At 39.1% G+C, this 22,244-nt stretch overlaps 1 pseudogene; it reads right to left on the minus strand.

Annotated features, from left to right (window-relative positions):
• Positions 1-13,224, minus strand: part of LOC119298656 — a 96,718-nt pseudogene extending 83,494 nt beyond the window's left edge.
• Positions 13,225-22,244: the final 9,020 nt, after the last annotated feature.

A 22,244-nucleotide genomic window follows, 5' to 3' on the forward strand; every position in this document is an offset into this window, starting at 1 on the left:
AAAAAAATTCAAGATTCAACCACTAGCTAGGAACGGTCATTCCCGTTGTTTTGACCGCATTTTGAAACGGGCATAAAACATTCAAAAAAATCAAAAAATTGGGAAACCTTCGCATTGTGTCATTATATCTGGCCAAGTTTCCAGGAAAAATAACAAACTTGTAATACGGAAATTATTTTTAAAAAGTGTTCTCAGAAACGAGCTATCACGTGTGGAGATTAATGGCTTTCAAGCCAAATGATCAATCTTGTGGCCACATCCATGGCATAGTTTGTTCAAATGATCTCATATTGTGCACAAGGGTGCATATTGGAATGGCAAACAATGTTGCCTAAGGAAGTTTTCATTTTCTTTGGACGAAAAAACCATTTTCCATTTTTTGAGTGCCCAAAAGGAGGTTTTTTGTGAAGGACCTCCCAAATAATTGTTGCAAAATTGGACCAAATAATTTTTCTAAAATACTAGGCCATATTTAATGCACAATTGACCAAATGGTTGGGCGTAAAAAGTTTTGATCCACCTCTCATGAAAAAGACAAATTTCAGCCGATTCAGTTGGAAGCAGGACAAATTTGAACTATAGCTGCCTTGTAGTTTGCTCTTTATTTTTTCCAAAAATCATTTCTAGGTACATAAGTATCTATTTAATCATAGAAACACCAAAAAAATTCCAAGATTCAACCACTAGTTAGGAACGGTCATTCCCACCATTTTGACCGCATTTTGAAACGGGCATAAAAATAAAAATAAAAAATCAAAAAATTGGGAAACCTTCGCATTGTGTCATTATATGTGGCCAAGTTCTTAGGAAAAATAACAAACTTGTAATACGGCAATTATTTTAAAAAAGTGTTCTCAGAAACGAGCTATCATGTGTGGAAATCAATGGCTTCCAAGCCAAATGATCAATCTTATGGCCACATCCATGGCATAGTTTGTTCAAATGATCTCATATTGTGCACACGGGTGCATATTGGAATGTCAAACAATGTTGCCTAAGGAAGTTTTCATTTTCTTTGGACGAAAAAACCATTTTCCATTTTTCGAGTGCCCAAAAGGAGGTTTTTTTGTGAAGGACCTACCAAATAATTGTTGCAAAAATGGACCAAATCATTTTTATAAAATACTAGGACATATTTAATGCACAATTGACCAAATGGTTGGGTGTAAAAAGTTTTGATCCACCTCTCATGAAAAAGATAATTTTCCGCTGATTCAGTTGGAAGCGGGTCAAATTTGAACTGTAGCTGCCTTGTAGTTTGCTCTTTATTTTTTCCAAAAATCATTTCTAGGTACATAAGTATCTATTTAATCATAGAAACACCAAAAAAAATTCCAAGATTCAACCACAAGTTAGGAACGGTCATTCCCACCGTTTTGACCGCATTTTGAAACGTGCATAAAAAAATAAAAATAAAAAATAAAAAAATTGGGAAACCTTCGCATTGTGTCATTATATGTGGCCAAGTTCTTAGGAAAAATAACAAACTTGTAATACGGCAATTATTTTAAAAAAGTGTTCTCAGAAACGAGCTATCATGTGTGGAAATCAATGGCTTTCAAGCCAAATGATCAATCTTATGGCCACATCCATGGCATAGTTTGTTCAAATGATCTCATATTGTGCACACGGGTGCATATTGGAATGGCAAACAATGTTGCCTAAGGAACTTCTCATTTTCTTTGGAGGAAAAAACCATTTTCCATTTTTCGAGTGCCCAAAAGGAGGTTTTTTCGTGAAGGACCTACCAAATAATTGTTGCAAAAATGGACCAAATAATTTTTCTAAAATACTAGGACATATCTAATGCAATTGACCAAATGGTTGGGTGTAAAAAGTTTTGATCCACCTCTCATGAAAAAGACAAATTTCCGTTGATTCAGTTGGAAGCGGGTCAAATTTGAACTGTAGCTGCCTTGTAGTTTGCTCTTTATTTTTTCCAAAAATCATTTCTTGGTACATAAGTATCTATTTAATCATAGAAACACCAAAAAAATTCCAAGATTCAACCACTAGCTAAGAACGGTTATTCCCGCCGTTTTGACCGCATTTTGAAACAGGCATAACAAATTCAAAAAAATCAAAAAAATTGGGAAACCTTCGCATTGTGTCATTATATGTGGCCAAGTTCCTAGGAAAATTAGCAAACTTTTAATACGGCAATTATTTTAAAAAAGTGTTCTCAAAAACGAGCTATCACGTGTGGAGATCAATGGCTTTCAAGCCAAATGATCAATCTTATGGCCGCAATCATGGCATAGTTTGTTCAAATGATCTCATATTGTGCACAAGGGTGCATATTGGAATGGCTAACAATGTTGCCTAAGGAAGTTTTCATTTTTCTTTGGACGAAAAAACCATTTTTCATTTTTCGAGTCCCCAAAAGGAGGTTTTTTTGTGAAGGACCTCCCAAATAATTGTTGCAAAATTGTACCAAATCAATTTTTTAAAATACTAGGACATATTTAATGCACAATTGACAAAATGGTTGGGTGCAAAAAGTTTTGATCCACCTCTCGCGAGAAAGACAAATTTCCACCGATTCAGCTGGAAGCGGGTCAAATTTGAACTGCAGCTGCCTCATAGTTTGCTATTTATTATTTCCAGAAATCATTTCTAGTTAGATAAGTTCCTATTTAATCAGAGAAACACCAAAAAAAATTCAAGATTCAACCACTAGCTAGGAACGGTCATTCCCGCTGTTTTGACCGCATTTTGAAACGGGCATAAAACATTCAAAAAAATCAAAAAATTGGGAAACCTTCGCATTGTGTCATTATATCTGGCCAAGTTTCCAGGAAAAATAACAAACTTGTAATACGGAAATTATTTTTAAAAAGTGTTCTCAGAAACGAGCTATCACGTGTGGAGATTAATGGCTTTCAAGCCAAATGATCAATCTTGTGGCCACATCCATGGCATAGTTTGTTCAAATGATCTCATATTGTGCACAAGGGTGCATATTGGAATGGCAAACAATGTTGCCTAAGGAAGTTTTCATTTTCTTTGGACGAAAAAACCATTTTCCATTTTTTGAGTGCCCAAAAGGAGGTTTTTTGTGAAGGACCTCCCAAATAATTGTTGCAAAACTGGACCAAATAATTTTTCTAAAATACTAGGCCATATTTAATGCACAATTGACCAAATGGTTGGGCGTAAAAAGTTTTGATCCACCTCTCATGAAAAAGACAAATTTCAGCCGATTCAGTTGGAAGCAGGTCAAATTTGAACTATAGCTGCCTTGTAGTTTGCTCTTTATTTTTTCCAAAAATCATTTCTAGGTACATAAGTATCTATTTAATCATAGAAACACCAAAAAAATTCCAAGATTCAACCACTAGTTAGGAACGGTCATTCCCACCATTTTGACCGCATTTTGAAACGGGCATAAAAAATAAAAATCAAAAATCAAAAAATTTGGAAACCTTCGCATTGTGTCATTATATGTGGCCAAGTTCTTAGGAAAAATAACAAACTTGTAATACGGCAATTATTTTAAAAAAGTGTTCTCAGAAACGAGCTATCATGTGTGGAAATCAATGGCTTTCAAGCCAAATGATCAATCTTATGGCCACATCCATTGCATAGTTTGTTCAAATGATCTCATATTGTGCACACGGGTGCATATTGGAATGGCAAACAATGTTGCCTAAGGAAGTTTTCATTTTCTTTGGACGAAAAAACCATTTTCCATTTTTCGAGTGCCCAAAAGGAGGTTTTTTTGTGAAGGACCTACCAAATAATTGTTGCAAAAATGGACCAAATCATTTTTCTAAAATACTAGGACATATTTAATGCACAATTGACCAAATGGTTGGGTGTAAAAAGTTTTGATCCACCTCTCATGAAAAAGACCAATTTCCGCTGATTCAATTGGAAGCGGGTCAAATTTGAACTGTAGCTGCCTTGTAGTTTGCTCTTTATTTTTTCCAAAAATCATTTCTAGGTACATAAGTATCTATTTAATCATAGAAACACCAAAAGAATTCCAAGATTCAACCGCTAGCTAAGAACGGTCATTCCCGCCGTTTTGACCGCATTTTGAAACAGGCATAAAAAAATTCAAAAAAATCAAAAAATTGGGAAACCTTCGCATTGTGTCATTATATGTGCCCAAGTTCCTAGGAAAAATAACAAACTTTTAATACGGAAATTATTTTAAAAAAGTGTTCTCAAAAACGAGCTATCACGTGTGGAGATCAATGGCTTTCAAGCCAAATGATCAATCTTATGGCCGCATTCATGGCATAGTTTGTTCAAATGATCTCATATTGTGCACAAGGGTGCATATTGGAATGGCTAACAATGTTGCCTAAGGAAGTTTTCATTTTTCTTTGGACGAAAAAACCATTTTTCATTTTTCGAGTCCCCAAAAGGAGGTTTTTTTGTGAAGGACCTCCCAAATAATTGTTGCAAAATTGTACCAAATCAATTTTTTAAAATACTAGGACATATTTAATGCACAATTGACAAAATGGTTGGGTGCAAAAAGTTTTGATCCACCTCTCGCGAGAAAGACAAATTTCCACCGATTCAGCTGGAAGCGGGTCAAATTTGAACTGCAGCTGCCTCATAGTTTGCTATTTATTATTTCCAGAAATCATTTCTAGTTAGATAAGTTCCTATTTAATCAGAGAAACACCAAAAAAATTCAAGATTCAACCACTAGCTAGGAACGGTCATTCCCGCTGTTTTGACCGCATTTTGAAACGGGCATAAAACATTCAAAAAAATCAAAAAATTGGGAAACCTTCGCATTGTGTCATTATATCTGGCCAAGTTTCCAGGAAAAATAACAAACTTGTAATACGGAAATTATTTTAAAAAAGTGTTCTCAGAAACGAGCTATCACGTGTGGAGATTAATGGCTTTCAAGCCAAATGATCAATCTTGTGGCCACATCCATGGCATAGTTTGTTCAAATGATCTCATATTGTGCACAAGGGTGCATATTGGAATGGCAAACAATGTTGCCTAAGGAAGTTTTCATTTTCTTTGGACGAAAAAACCATTTTCCATTTTTTGAGTGCCCAAAAGGAGGTTTTTTGTGAAGGACCTCCCAAATAATTGTTGCAAAACTGGACCAAATAATTTTTCTAAAATACTAGGCCATATTTAATGCACAATTGACCAAATGGTTGGGCGTAAAAAGTTTTGATCCACCTCTCATGAAAAAGACAAATTTCAGCCGATTCAGTTGGAAGCAGGTCAAATTTGAACTATAGCTGCCTTGTAGTTTGCTCTTTATTTTTTCCAAAAATCATTTCTAGGTACATAAGTATCTATTTAATCATAGAAACACGAAAAAAATTCCAAGATTCAACCACTAGTTAGGAACGGTCATTCCCACCATTTTGACCGCATTTTGAAACGGGCATAAAAAATAAAAATAAAAAATCAAAAAATTTGGAAACCTTCGCATTGTGTCATTATATGTGGCCAAGTTCTTAGGAAAAATAACAAACTTGTAATACGGCAATTATTTTAAAAAAGTGTTCTCAGAAACGAGCTATCATGTGTGGAAATCAATGGCTTTCAAGCCAAATGATCAATCTTATGGCCACATCCATTGCATAGTTTGTTCAAATGATCTCATATTGTGCACACGGGTGCATATTGGAATGGCAAACAATGTTGCCTAAGGAAGTTTTCATTTTCTTTGGACGAAAAAACCATTTTCCATTTTTCGAGTGCCCAAAAGGAGGTTTTTTTGTGAAGGACCTACCAAATAATTGTTGCAAAAATGGACCAAATCATTTTTCTAAAATACTAGGACATATTTAATGCACAATTGACCAAATGGTTGGGTGTAACAAGTTTTGATCCACCTCTCATGAAAAAGACCAATTTCCGCTGATTCAATTGGAAGCGGGTCAAATTTGAACTGTAGCTGCCTTGTAGTTTGCTCTTTATTTTTTCCAAAAATCATTTCTAGGTACATAAGTATCTATTTAATCATAGAAACACCAAAAGAATTCCAAGATTCAACCGCTAGCTAAGAACGGTCATTCCCGCCGTTTTGACCGCATTTTGAAACAGGCATAAAAAAATTCAAAAAAATCAAAAAATTGGGAAACCTTCGCATTGTGTCATTATATGTGCCCAAGTTCCTAGGAAAAATAACAAACTTTTAATACGGAAATTATTTTTAAAAAGTGTTCTCAAAAACGAGCTATCACGTGTGGAGATCAATGGCTTTCAAGCCAAATGATCAATCTTATGGCCGCATTCATGGCATAGTTTTTTCAAATGATCTCATGTTGTGCACAAGGGTGCATATTGGAATGGCTAACAATGTTGCCTAAGGAAGTTTTCATTTTTCTTTGGACGAAAAAACCATTTTTCATTTTTCGAGTCCCCAAAAGGAGGTTTTTTTGTGAAGGACCTCCCAAATAATTGTTGCAAAATTGTACCAAATCAATTTTTTAAAATACTAGGACATATTTAATGCACAATTGACAAAATGGTTGGGTGCAAAAAGTTTTGATCCACCTCTCATGAGAAAGACAAATTTCCACCGATTCAGTTGGAAGCGGGTCAAATTTGAACTGCAGCTGCCTCATAGTTTGCTATTTATTTTTTCCAAAAATCATTTCTAGTTACATAAGTACCTATTTAATCAGAGAAACACCAAAAAAATTCAAGATTCAACTACTAGCTAGGAACGGTCATTCCCGCCGTTTTGACCGCATTTTGAAACGGGCATAAAAAATTCAAAAAAATCAAAAAATTGGGAAACCTTCGCATTGTGTCATTATATGTGGCCAAGTTCCCAGGAAAAATAACAAACTTGTAATACGGCAATTATTTTTAAAAAGTGTTCTCAGAAACGAGCTATCACGTGTGGAGATCAATGGCTTTCAAGCCAAATGATCAATCTTGTGGCCACATCCATGGCATAGTTTGTTCGAATGATCTCATATTGTCCACAACGGTGCATATTGGAATGGCAAACAATGTTGCCTAAGGAAGTTTTCATTTTCTTTGGACGAAAAATCCATTTTCCATTTTTTGAGTGCCCAAAAGGAGGTTTTTTTGTGAAGGACCTCCCAAATAATTGTTGCAAAATTGGACCAAATAATTTCTCTAAAATACTAGGCCATATTTTAATGCACAATTGACCAAATGGTTGGGCGTAAAAAGTTTTGATCCACCTCTCATGAAAAAGACAAATTTCAGCCGATTCAGTTGGAAGCGGGTCAAATTTGAACTATAGCTGCCTTGTAGTTTGCTCTTTATTTTTTCCAAAAATCATTTCAAGTACATAAGTATCTATTTAATCATAGAAACACCAAAAAAATTCCAAGATTCAACCACTAGTTAGGAACGGTCATTCCCACCGTTTTGACCGCATTTTGAAACGGGCATAAAAAAATAAAAATAAAAAATCAAAAAATTGGGAAACCTTCGCATTGTGTCATTATATGTGGCCAAGTTCTTAGGAAAAATAACAAATTTGTAATACGGCAATTATTTTAAAAAAGTGTTCTCAGAAATGAGCTATCATGTGTGGAAATCAATGGCTTTCAAGCCAAATGATCAATCTTATGGCCACATCCATGGCATAGTTTGTTCAAATGATCTCATATTGTTCACAAGAGTGCATATTGGAATGGCCAACAATGTTGCCTAAGGAAGTTTTCATTTTCTTTGGACGAAAAAACCATTTTCCATTTTTCGAGTGCCCAAAAGGAGGTTTTTTTGTGAAGGACCTACCAAATAATTGTTGCAAAAATGGACCAAATCATTTTTCTAAAATACTAGGACATATTTAATTCACAATTGACCAAATGGTTGGGTGTAAAAAGTTTTGATCCACCTCTCATGAAAAAGACAAATTTCCGCTGATTCAGGTGGAAGCGGGTCAAATTTGAACTGTAGCTGCCTTGTAGTTTGCTCTTTATTTTTTCCAAAAATCATTTCTACGTACATAAGTATCTATTTAATCATAGAAACACCAAAAAAATTCCAAGTTTCAACCACTAGATAAGAACGGTCATTCCCGCCGTTTTGACCGCATTTTGAAACAGGCATAAAAAATTCAAAAAAATCAAAAAATTGGGAAACCTTCGCATTGTGTCATTATATGTGGCCAAGTTACTAGGAAAAATAACAAACTTGCAATACGGAAATTATTTTTAAAAAGTGTTCTCAAAAACGAGCTATCACGTGTGGAGATCAATGGCTTTCAAGCCAAATGATGAATCTTATGGCCGCATTCATGGCATAGTTTGTTCAAATGATCTCATATGGTGCACAAGGGTGCATATTGGCATGGCTAACAATGTTGCCTAAGGAAGTTTTCATTTTTCTTTGGACGAAAAAACCATTTTTCATTTTTCGAGTCCCCAAAAGGAGGTTTTTTTGTGAAGGACCTCCTAGATAATTGTTGCAAAATTGGACCAAATCAATTTTTTAAAATACTAGGATATATTTAATGCACAATTGACAAAATGGTTGGGTGCAAAAAGTTTTGATCCACCTCTCGTGAAAAAGACAAATTTCCACCGATTCAGTTGGAAGCGGGTCAAATTTGAACTGTAGCTGCCTCATAGTTTGTTATTTATTTTTTCCAAAAATCATTTCTAGGTACATAAGTATCTATTTAATCATAGAAACACCAAAAAAATTCCAAGATTCAACCACTAGCTAAGAACGGTCATTCCCGCCGTTTTGACCGCATTTTGAAACAGACATAAAAAATTCAAAAAAATCAAAAAATTGGGAAACCTTCGCATTGTGTCATTATATGTGGCCAAGTTCCTAGGAAAAATAACAAACTTGTAATACGGCAATTATTTTAAAAAAGTGTTCTCAAAAACGAGCTATCACGTGTGGAGATCAATGGCTTTCAAGCCAAATGATGAATCTTATGGCCGCATTCATGGCATAGTTTGTTCAAATGATCTCATATTGTGCACAAGGGTGCATATTGGAATGGCTAACAATGTTGCCTAAGGAAGTTTTCATTTTTCTTTGGACGAAAATACCATTTTTCATTTTTCGAGTCCCCAAAACGAGGTTTTTTTGTGAAGGACCTCCTAGATAATTGTTGCAAAATTGGACCAAATCAATTTTTTAAAATACTAGGATATATTTAATGCACAATTGACAAAATGGTTGGGTGCAAAAAGTTTTGATCCACCTCTCGTGAAAAAGACAAATTTCCACCGATTCAGCTGGAAGCGGGTCAAATTTAAACTGTAGCTGCCTCATAGTTTGTTATTTATTTTTTCCAAAAATCATTTCTAGTTACATAAGTACCTATTTAATCAGAGAAACACAAAAAAATTCAAGATTCAACCACTAGCTAGGAACGGTCATTCCTGCCGTTTTGACCGCATTTTGAAACGGGCATAAAAAATTCAAAAAAATCAAAAAATTGGGAAATCTTCGCATTGTGTCATTATATGTGGCCAAGTTCCCAAGAAAAATAACAAACTTGTAATATGACAATTATTTTAAAAAAAGTGTTCTCAAAATCGAGCTATCACGTGTGGATATCAAATGCTTTCAAGCCAAATGATCAATCTTATGGCCACATTCATGGCATAATTTGTTCAAATGATCCCATATTGTGCACAAGGGTGTATATTGGAATGGCAAACAATGTTGCCTAAGGAAGTTTTCATTTTCTTTGGACGAAAAAACCATTTTCCATTTTTTGAGTGCCCAAAAGGAGGTTTTTTTGTGAAGGACCTCCCAAATAATTGTTGCAAAATTGGACCAAATCATTTTTATAAAATACTAGGCCATATTTAATGCACAATTGACAAAATTGTTGGGCATCAAAATTTTGATCCACCTCTGGTGAAAAAGACAAATTCCCGCCGATTCAGTAGGAAGCGGGTCAAATTTGAACTGCAACTGCCTCATAGTTTACTATTTATTTTTTCCAAAAATCATTTATAGTTACATAAGTACCCATTTAATCATAAATACATGGTTTGATGGCGATACGTCGAGGTTTGGGCGGCGGCCAAGGCCCCCAACTCTAGAGCGCGTAAACTCGCATGCCTGACGCGTGGTCACCGCGTGACCGTGGTGTTGCCATGTGTTCTGGGCAGCCTAGGCATGTCTAGTGGGTTGGGCACTCCCCAGGTAGGTTCTAGGAAGAAAATTACAACATAAGATTCTCACGAGGAGACTGATCGATGCTCAAACATGAATTAGCAGCCAAGTGTTTGATTAGCGGTACGGGAAATGCATATGGCCAATGGGCGTGAGTTTTTCCTGAGGATGATCATCTACTAAGAAGAATGTCTTCGCAAATTTTTAGATCAAAAGGAGGATCCTAGGTGGTACTTGCTTTGCAAAGTACCACACTGGACAGAAATATGAATGTTGAAGCTGGGCTCAAAATAATGAATGGATTGAGCTGAAATTTGGTGGAGGATGGTTATTTGCGCATTGGAAAGCACCGTAGAAAATTGATACCATTTGGACATGCCAAAGTGGTACTTCCTTCACAATGCTCTTCTATGGACAGAAACTTGGGAAAACTAGTGAGAGAAATTGGATGAATGAAATGAGCTCAAATTTTGTATACGTAAGTTACATAGGTATGGTTATGCCTTGCTAGATTTTCAGATCATTTGGGTAAGCCTAGCTAGTACTTACTTCACAAAGCTTCTCTCAAGGTAGAAAGTTTGAAAATTTCCTGAGAAAGATTGACTAGGAAAATGGATTTGAATATTATCATGTGGCAATGATTTGGGTATGGAAGAGTGCCCAAAGAGTTTGAGGTTAATAGGAGGGGTCTAGATAACACTTGCTTTGCAACGTGCCAATTTGGCCATAAAATATAAATTGAACCTGGGCTCACATAGATAATTTGCCTGAGCTACAATTTGGAGGAGGGTGATAATTTGGGCATATGAAGAAACTGTATAAATTTCATGTCATTTGGATATATAAAAAGGTACTTCCTTCACAATGCTTCTAGGTGGACAAAAACTTTGGAAATTTGCCAAGGAAGATTTGCTAGGAAAGTGGAGCTGAATTTTGTCATGCGGTAATGATTTGGATAGGAAAGAGTGCCCAAAAATTCCTAGGGCAATCAAGAATATATAAATAGCACTTCCTTCATAAAGTGTTGTCGTGAACAGAATAGGAAAATGAATATTGTTGAATTAGTTTTGAACTAGGCAAGGAAGAATTTTTACATATTTGATGAAGATATGACCCAAAGAATTTATGAGATTTTTTTGGGAATTTTGGGAATGACAAAAATATAGGTTGCTTCACAACCTAGGGCAAAAACTGCCACATGGACATGACACATAGGCAAAACTGATGAGGTGGCGCCTAGTCATAGCAACCCACCACAATTTACAAGGTTATGACCATCTATATTGGTCATGATCAGCTAGAAATAAGGCAGCAGACCAGTGCTATCTGCTTTATGACCATTTTGTGTAAGGAAATTACGACCTTTCTGACCAAAATGGTCGTTATAGTTTAGGTTTTGGAGCCCCCCGAACAACTTTTGACCAATTGGTCTGAAATGGTCATAGATCTATGACCAATTCTTCTAGGGTCACTAATAGAAGGTCACAAGTTGACATATTTCTTGTAGTCTGCGCGTCCGTCAGCGTCATTCGGAACAGGTTGTCCACCAGGACCCTTTCCAAAGACCACCTTCAAATCCTTAACCATATCATGTACATCAGCACCAATACGGTGGCGAGGCTTCGTCCGGTGATCCGCCTCACCTTCGAAATGCTTGCCTTTCTTTCTTACGGGATGCCTGCTCGGAAGAAATCGACGATGTCCCAGGTACACATTCTTCTTACAATTAGCCAAATATATACTGTCAGTATCGTCCAAACAGTGCTTGCATGCGCAGTATCCCTTGTTTGTCTGTCCTGAAAGGTTACTAAGAGCAGGCCAATCATTGATGGTCACGAACAGCAATGCCTTTGTCAAATTCTTCCCCCATGTGCTCATCCCACGCGCGAACACCTGTTCCATTCCATAGTTGTAAGAGTTCTTCAACTAATGGCCTTAGGTACACATCAATGTCGTTGCCGGGTTGCTTAGGGCCTTGGATGAGCACTGGCATCATAATGAACTTCCGCTTCATGCACAACCAAGGAGGAAGGTTATACAAACATAGAGTCACAGGCCAGGTGCTATGGTTGCTCCTCTGCTCCCCAAAAGGATTAATGCCATCTGCGCTTAGACCAAACCATACGTTCCTTGCGTCATCTGCAAACTCCTTACCGTACTTTCTTTCAATTTTTCTCCACTGCGACCCGTCAGTGAGTACTCTCAACTTTCCGTCTTTCTTACGGTCTTCTCTGTGCCATCGCATCGCCTTGGCATGCTCTTTGTTTTGGAACAAACGTTTCAACCGTGGTATTATAGGAGCATACCACATCACCTTGGCAGGAATCTTCTTCCTGGGACGCTCGCCCTCGACATCACCAAGGTCATCGCGGCTGATCTTATAGCGCAATGCACCGCATACTGGGCAAGCGTTCAAATCCTCGCACTCACTGCGGTAGAGGATGCAATTATTAGGGCATGCATGTATCTTCTGCACCTCTAACCCTAGAGGGCAGACAGCCTTCTTTGCTTCGTACGTACTCTCGGGCAATTCGTTGTCCTTTGGAAGCATATTCTTTATCATTACCAGCAACTTTCCAAATCCCTTGTCAGATACACCATTCTCTTCCTTCCATTGTAGCAATTCCAGTGTGGTGCCCAGCTTTTTCTTGTCACCTACGCAATTCGGGTACAACATTTTTTTGTGATCCTCTAACATGCGCTGCAACTTCTTCTTCTCCAAATCACTTGCGCAGTTTCTCTTTGCATCAGCAATGGCCCGACCTAGATCATCAACGGGCTCATCCGATGCCTCTTCTTCAGCTTCTTCCGCATTGCCGGCTCAGCTTCTGCCCTCATTGTTGAATCATCGTATTCAGGGAACCCATGGCCAGGATAGCTGTTGTCGTCCTCTTCTTCTTCATTGTCTTCCATCATAACCCCTCTTTCTCCATGCTTGGTCCAAACATTATAGTGGGGCATGAAACCGGACTCAAACAGGTGGATGTGAATGGTTCTTGACGTAGAGTAATTGTGACCATTCTTATAGCCAGCACATGGACAAGGCATAAAACCATCCGCCCGCTTGTTTGCCTCAGCTGCAAGCAGAAAAGTATGCACGCCATTAATGAACTCAGGACAGCATCGGTCATCGTACATCCATTGCCGGCTCATCTTCAATACACAGCACCTAAAACACCAAATTAATACAATACATAAAGTTTATACATAAAGACCATGCAACACTTAAATGCAACAAACAAATAACTCTCTAGCTAAAGAATTTAAATGCAACAACAAATGCGATCAAGATCGCAACTAAGGTAACAATTGATCCAACAACATAATGATACCAAGCCTCACAATGAATGGCATATTTTCTAATCTTTCTAATCTTCAAGCGCATTTTCTCCATCTTAATCTTGTGATCATCGACGACATCGGCAACATGCAACTCCAATTCCATCTTCTCCCCCTCAATTCTTTTCAATTTTTCCGTCAAATCCTCGTTTTCTCTTTCAACTAAATTTAACCTCTAGACAATAGGGTCGGTTGGAATTTCTGGTTCAACTACCTCCTACATACAAATATCTATGTCAACTTGATGGGCATAATTTGTCATAAACACGAAATGCAATGAATAGTTTTAAAAGAGAATATACCACATCCGAATCATAACCCGGACAAGGGCCGACGGGGACGGATATCAAAACCATGGCACTATGTATAACAAACAACGTATGGGTAAGATAATTATACGAGTAACTATATATCCAAATCACACAAACATCATTTTTTTATATAAAACTTCCTGAACAAGAGGCTCACCACAAGGTGCTGCCGACGACGGGACGTTGCGAGCGATCGACGGTGGTTACGACAGAGATTTAGAAGGTACTAAGTAAACCACACCTACATATGCAAACTAAGTGATATTTTTGACCTCAAATTGCATATAAATCAAATACTAGCACATATATATAATTCCTCCCAAATTACTAAACTCAAAAATCAATCACTATATAAAGCATTACACGAGCTAATCTAGCAATGAGAGATGAAAGGACACAGTTGCTAACCTTTGTGATCATTTGAATGGATGGGGGCCTTCAAATCTTGACAAATTTTGGGGAAAATGTGTGATGAGCTTGAGAGGAAGAGGGAAAAGAACAGAGAGGAGAGGGGAAAGGGGAAGAACAGAGCGAGCTCGGGTGGACGAAGGGTCTATGTAGGACGACCTTTAGTACCGGTTCGTGATACCACCCGATACTAAAGGTGCTGGAGGGGCCCCGGACTGACAACATCCTGCCACCACTCACTTTAGTACCGGTTCGTGGCACGAACCGGTGCTAAAGGTTTGCCACGAACCGGTACTAATGAGAGCGGCCGGCTAGCCGTTGGAACCGGCACTAATGCACACATTAGTGCCGGCTCAAATTCAAACCGGCACTAATGTGCTTCACGTTTGACCCTTTTTCTACTAGTGGTGATAGCTCTTCTCGCGTATACCTTTGTTTAGATGGATGACGTTGTAGTTGCAAGTATTCGAGACTTGCATGTATCACTATTTTTGAGATGATGTCAACATACCACTTTGTGTTGGATGATGATTATGATGAGACTATTTGTATGTATATGCTATGATTACATTTATGGCATCGTAGGCATTTGTATGTGTATCATGATGACATTTGTATGTGCTAAAGATTCTTCTATAAAGCCTGTTCAAATACAAAACAAATATGGCAAAAAAAACAAAAAACTACTAAAATTAGCAGTAGTGAGTGGACAAAAGATCGCACCAGCGCTGTAGTAGCAGTAGCGCGCACAGGAGAAGCGCGCTGTAGCTATTAGCAGTAGCGAGCTTCCATTAAGCGCGCTGCTGCTACACTTGTGTAGCAGTAGCGCTGGTGAGCACGCGCTACTGCTACGTGTTAGCTATAGCGCCTTATTAATAGCGTCGGTCCCCGCGCTACTGATACACCTAAAACCCGCGCTGCTGTTAGCCTTTTCCCTAGTAGTGCGTATTGGAAACATAGAGAGGTGGAGATATAGTTCCTCTCTCATAATAATTGCAAGTAGGAGCTGCAAGCACATGCATATTATATCATCAAAACCATCATGTGCAACGGTAAAAAGCAACCCATCAATATAATCCTTAATAAGTGCAAACTTCTCCGATATAGTGTAGTCGGGAGAATTCAAAAAGATAATAGGACTACCATGCGTGGGTGCAATAGCAACAATTTCATGTTTAACATAAGGAACTATAGCAAGTTCATCTCCATAAGCATAATTCATATTGGCATCTTGGCCACAAGCATAGCAAGCATCATCAAAAAGGGATATTTCAAAAGAATCAATAGAATCATAACAATCATCATAGCAATCATCCTTCGGTAACCACAAAGGGAAATTAAACAATGTATGAGTTAAAGAGTTACTCTCATTAGAAGGTGGTCACGGGTAGCTAATCCGCTTTTGCTCTTCGCTCTCCTCCTCATTTTTTTCATCCAGTGAGCTCACAGTTTCATCAATTTCTTCTTCCATAGACTCCTGCAAAATATTAATCTCTTCTTGGACAGCGAGGTAGTCCTCAATATATGGTTCAACATAGGCATTAGAAGCATAATTATCATAGCAATATTTAAGTATGTCAAAATTTTCAGATTTGTAAAGAGTAGCATCATACGTTTCAATGAAAGAAGCAATTTCATAAGCACCCTTAAAAGCAACAAATTCTTCAATTTGTTGAACATCATAGTAACTATAAACACCCTTAGCATACGAAGATACGATTCCATTATCACTAAACTCACATTGATAGGGAAGGTGTTTCTTAGGGTTTTCAGAACAACAAGTAATATCATATATTTCGCATAAATTCCAAGCATAGCATTGCAAATGATGAATTTGACCCAGTAAAATTTTCCCTTTTCCAGATATTCGGTGTCGCACATAACAAGCATGCTCATCTAAAGATTTGCCCTCAACTAAGCTAGTTGGGGTTTCAGCACGAGCACATAGGGATCAAAGATGATCCAAGTAATAAGCTTCAGCAGTGTGATAGATTTTGAGTGGTTCTTCAACCATTGGTTTAGCAGGTACAACTAATTTTTTTTGGTATTTTGCGTTTCCTACCAATAACTAAAGATAGAAAACAACTAAGAACAGCAAATAAAAATTACTTAGTGATAAAGCAAACAAGCACACACGAGAATATTCACCCCACGCTATTGCTCCCCGGCAACGGCGCCAGAAAAAGGTCTTGATAACCCACAAGTATAGGGGATCGCAACAGTTTTTGATAAGTAAGAGTGTCGAACCCAACGAGGAGCTAAAGGCAGAACAAATATTCCCTCAAGTTCTGTCGACCACCGATACAACTCTACGTACGCTTGACGTTTTCTTTACCTAGAACAAGTATGAAGCTAGAAGTACTTTGTACGTGTTGTTGGATAAGTTTGCAAGATAATAAAGAGAGCGTAAATAAAAAGTAAGGGCTGTTGTAAGTAAACAAGCAATAAAGTAAATATAGCGAGTGTGGAAAAGTGGTGGTAGGAGTTGCGAAATTGCGCCTAAGCAATTGACTACTTCACTAGACTGATAGCAAGTTTCATGTGGGAGAGGCCACTGCTAGCATGTCATCCCTTACTTGGAATTCTATGCACTTATGATTGGAACTATTAGCAAGCGTCTGCAACTACTAACGTTCATTAAGGTAAAAACCCAACCATAGCATTAAGATATATTGGTCCCCCTTCAATCTCGTATGCATCAATTTCTATGCTAGGTTGAAACTTCTGTCACCTTGCCCTCCAATACATAGTCCTATCAACATACAACTAACCCTATGGTGTGATCCACGCGCGCGCTCATATGATGGGCACCAAAGGAACGCAACATAACCACAAGAAAATTAAATCAATCATAGCAATTCATCAACCACCGATAGGACAACAAAAATCTACTCAGACATCATAGGATGGCAACACATCATTGGATAATAATATGAAGCATAAAGCACCATGTTCAAGTAGAGGGTACAGCGGGTTCCGGGCGAGTGGACCACTATAGATAGAGGGGGGAAGGTGATGGAGATGTTGGTGAAGACGGCAGAGGTGTTGGTGTAGATCGCGGTGATGATGATGACGGCCACGGCAGCGTTCCGGTGCCACCGAATGAGAAGGGGAGAGGGGGCCCCTTCGTCTTCTTCTTCCTTGACCTTCTCCCTAGATGGGAGAAGGGTATTCCCTCTAGTCCTTGGCCTCCATGGCATGGGAGGGGCGAGAGCCCCTCCGAGATTGGATCTGTCTCTCTGTCTCTCTCTGTTTCTGCGTTCTGTTCTGCCGCCCTTTCACCGTTTCGGGTATATATGGAGATTCGTAACTCCGATTGGATCGAAACCTACGCCGTGAATTTTTTTCCGAAAATTAGCTATCTTGCGGCTGATGAAGGGCATCAACCGCCTTACAGGTGGCCCATGAGGGTTAGGGGCGCGCCCAGGGGGGCAGGTGCGTCCCCCTGCCTCATGGCCACCTCGGGCACCGTCTCACGTGGATTTTTCTTCTGGAATTTTCCAAATATTCCAAAAATATGCTCCGTAAGTTTTTATCCCGTTTGGATTTGTTTGATATGGATATTCTGCGAAACATAAAACATGCAACAGACAGGAACTGCCACTGGGCACTGGATCAATATGTTAGTCCCAAAAATAGTATAAAAAGTTGCCAAAAGTATATGAAAGTTGTAGAATATTGGCATGGAACAATCAAAAATTATAGATACGATGGAGACGTATCACATTGCTTGAAACTGGGATGTACAAAAGTCTCAGACGGCATCAGACACTGTGTGGTGTCCTCAAAAAGCAGATTCTGAACCGAAACCCTAGGAAAGAGGGTGTTGGGTTCGAGAGGAAAATGAATGTTGATGGCTCCTAGTGGAAGCCTGAGCAGTACCCCAAGACTACATGGGTTTCTGCAAAGGGACCTTCAGTGGATCCATCCACCTTATCTGGATTCACTTGTGCTAACCCTATTATCGTTGATGAATCCTTTGATGCAAACTATAAACTGTTTAAGAATCAGAATGGTGGTGTGTTTGTCAGGTATATTGGTGCTAACTGCAGGGATGGGCCACCTATGAAGAAGGTCTGGGTTCCCAAAAGTTGTCTTGAGAATGTTTCGGTGAATGTCATCATGACACCGCCTGGGAAGAAGAAAAATCCCAGACCAAAGTCTTCATATGGTCCAAAGGATTCATACAGACAGAGGACTCACCTGAGTCACCCTAACGCCAATGTTTTGCAGGGAAACCATACTCATACTTATGAATATGAGTGTGTTTCTTCAAACTGCTATGTTCATAAAACTAAGAACTATTCTACTTATTCATATGAGTACTATTCACCTCCTGCAAGGCTATTTGCTAGGGCTCCAAAGTCAAAGTTCTCAGATGCTGCACTTAGACTCATTGCTTCTAAGCCACCCTTGAAGATGTGGGTGGTTAAGAAGAACTAACTTTCTTTTTTAGGGAAAGGTCTCCACCCGGAAATCAAAGGCGTCTGATGCTATTGCTGGGGACCTAAAACATCTTGTAGGGCGCAAGATCAAAATTCCCAAATGGTCTTATTATGTATTTTGTTCCTGAGTCGCTTGCTATTCGTCCTATCAGTCCTAACCTTGATCTAAGCTTTCATAATCCAATTGCTCGTCAAATGTTTATGCTTCACAATGCTCTTCGTGAAGCCTATCCCCCTAACTGCACTATAGGGTATGACACCAGCTACTTCAGAATGGATTATTGATAGTGGATGTACTAATCACATGACTGGCGAACGAAGTCTTCTCATGGACTCAACCTTACGTCCATCTGACAAAAGTCACATCACATTTGCTGATACTGGTAAAAGCAAGGTATTGGGTCTGGGTAGAGTTGCAATCTCAAAGGATCAGCACATGGATAAAGTGTTGCTTGTTGAATCCCTTGGTTTCAACTTAATGTCTGTCTCAATGCTTTGTGACTTGAACATGATTGTGATATTTGGAAAATATCGTTGCCTTGTTCTGATGGAATCTGACAAGTCTCTAGTCTTTGAAGGGTATCGCAAAGACGATTTGTACATGGTAGATTTCTCAGCAGGACCACAGCTTGCCGTATGTCTTCTTGCAAAAGCTTCAGAATGTTGGCTCTGGCATCGGAGGCTAGGGCATGCTGGCATGAGGAATTTGCATACTCTCGCAAAGAAGAAGCACGTCATAGGCATCGAGGGCGTCATGTTCAAGAAGGATCACTTATGCGGTGCCTACGAAGCTAGAAAGATGATGAGGGTCAAGCATCCCTCGAAGACAATCATTACAATGACTCAACCCTTCGAACTGCAAGACATGGACCTCTTCGTCCCTACTCACTACTCTACTCTAACTACTACTGCTTGTCTCTATGGCTTCGTCATTGTTGATGATTATTCAAGATAGACATGGGTACACATAATTCTCTACAAGACTGAAGTGCAGGATGTCTTCAGATGCTTCGCCAATCGAGCCATGAATAACTATGGCATCAGGATCAAGCACATCAGAAGTGACAATGGCACTGAATTCAAGAACACCGGCCTCGACACTTATCTTGATACATTGGGCATCACTCATGAGTTCTCAGCTCCGTACACACCGCAGCAGAATGGTATCGTGGAATGCAAGAACAGAACACTCATTGAGATGGCTCGGATGATGCTCGATGAATACAAGACACCAAGAAAGTTCTGGCCTGAAGTTATTGATACTTCATGCCATGTCATCAACCGTGTTTATCTTCACAAGCTTCTGAAGAAAACATCCTATGAAATCCTCACTGGTAAGAAGACAAATGTTAGTTACTTCAGAGTATTTGGTGCTAGGTGCTGGATCAAGGATTCACATCACACTTCAAAATTTGCACCGAAAGCATATGAAGGTTTTATGCTTGGTTACGGAAAGGATTCGCACTCCTATAGAGTCTTCAACCTCTTTCACTATAAAGTGGTTGAAACTGTGGATGTGCAGTTCGATGAGACTAACGGCTCGCAAAGAGAGCACCTGCCAAATGTGCTAGATGAAATTCCACCTAGTGAATCCATCAAGCTCATGGGAACTGGAGAAATCATACCGTCTAAAGTATAGCCTGAAGAGGAACTTATCATTTGTGCACCTAATCAACCAGAAGACAATGCTCAGCCTGAAGACAACCCTCCAAACGATGACAATGATCAGCAAGAGGAAAATCTTCGTCCAGTTCATCCTCGTGTTGCAAATGAAGTGCAGATTGAGAAGATAATTGATAGCATCAATGCACCTGGTCCACTCACTCGTTCAAGGGCAACACAGCTAGCAAATTTCTGTGGGCACTTTGCATTTGTCTCAATATCTGAACCCAAGAATGTTGATGAAGCCTTCATGGAACCTGGATGGATTCAAGCTATGCAAGAAGAGCTTCAACAGTTCGAGCTGAATAATGTATGGGAACTGGTCAAGCGTCCTGATCCTCGTAAACACAATATCATAGGCACTAAATGGATATATCGCAACAAGCAAGATGAGCATGGTCAAGTTGTCAGAAACAAGGCTCATCTCGTTGCTCAAGGATACACTCAAGTTGAAGGAATTGACTTCGATGAAACATTTGCTCCTGTGGCTAGGCTTGAAGCTATTCGCATATTGCTAGCCTATGCAAATCATCATAATATCCTTATGTATCAAATGGATGTGAAGAGTGCCTTTCTAAATGGCAAGATTGAAGAAGAAGTGTATGTTGCACAACCGCCTGGTTTTGAAGATCCAAAACACCCTGATATGGTATACAAACTCAATAAGGCACTGTATGGCCTCAAACAGGCCCCTCGTGCTTGGTATGACACACTCAAAGACTTCCTGAAGAGCAAAGGTTTCAAACATGGTTCCCTGGATCCCACACTCTTCACGAAGACATATGATGGTGAACTGTTTGTGTGCCAAATATATGTGGATGACATTATCTTCGGTTGCACTAATCAAAAATACAGTGATGAGTTTGGACACATGATGCAAGAGCAATATCAGATGTCCATGATGGGTGAGCTGAAGTTCTTCCTTGGTCTTCAAATACGGCAGCAACGCAACGGCATCTTCATATCTCAAGAGAAATACCTCAAAGATTGCCTGAAGAAGTTTGGAATGCAAGACTGCAATGGTTACACGACGCCAATGCCAACCAAGAGTCATCTGGGTCCTGACGCCAATGGTAAAGAGTTCGATCAAAAGGAATATATCGCTCCATGATTGGTTCGTTGCTTTACTTATGTGCATCTAGGCCAGATATTATGCTTAGTGTTTGCATGTGTGCTCGATTCCAAGCGGCACCAAAGGAATCACATCACTTAGCTGTGAAGAGAATTCTTCGATATTTGGCTTACACCCCAACATTAGGATTCTGGTATCCAAAGGGCTCAGAGTTTGATCTAGTTGGCTTCTCAGATGCTGATTATGCTGGTGACAAGGTAGATCGGAAGTCTACATCAGGCACATGTCACTTTCTGGGACGATCACTTGTTTATTGGTCTTCAAAGAAGCAGAACTGTGTATCACTCTCCACTTCTGAATCTGAATACATCGCTACTGGATCTTGCTGCGCTCAGATTCTATGGACGAAGCAAACACTCAAGTACTATGGCATCCATCTGAAACAAGTACCACTCTACTGCGACAACGAAAGCTCCATCAAGATTGCCAACAACCCAGTTCAGCACTCGAAGACAAAGCACATTGAAATTCGTCATCACTTTCTCAGAGATCATGTCATGAAGGAAGATATTGATATCATACACGTCAACACTGAAGAGAAACTGGCAGATATCTTCACAAAGCCCTTGGATGAGAAAAGGTTTTGCATGTTGCGGTGTGAGCTAAATATCTTGGAATCCTCAAATGTCCTGTGATCAGGCACACATCCTAACACTTATGCATGTTGATGACTTAGATGTGCAACACACAAAGTAAAGTATATCTTCAATCAATGAAGAATTACATTCTAAGTGTGAATATATTAACGTGGAATTTGACTTCGGAGCGCCATGATAATTGTGCACCGTGTCTGGGTCTAATACTTCCTATACGGTGGGTAACGCCACCACCAAATTCTTCTGTTTGAAGTGTTTGTCTCATGGCGTTACATCTGCT

Source organism: Triticum dicoccoides, chromosome 5A (assembly GCF_002162155.2).
Source record: "Triticum dicoccoides isolate Atlit2015 ecotype Zavitan chromosome 5A, WEW_v2.0, whole genome shotgun sequence".
Lineage (NCBI taxonomy): Eukaryota > Viridiplantae > Streptophyta > Magnoliopsida > Poales > Poaceae > Triticum > Triticum dicoccoides.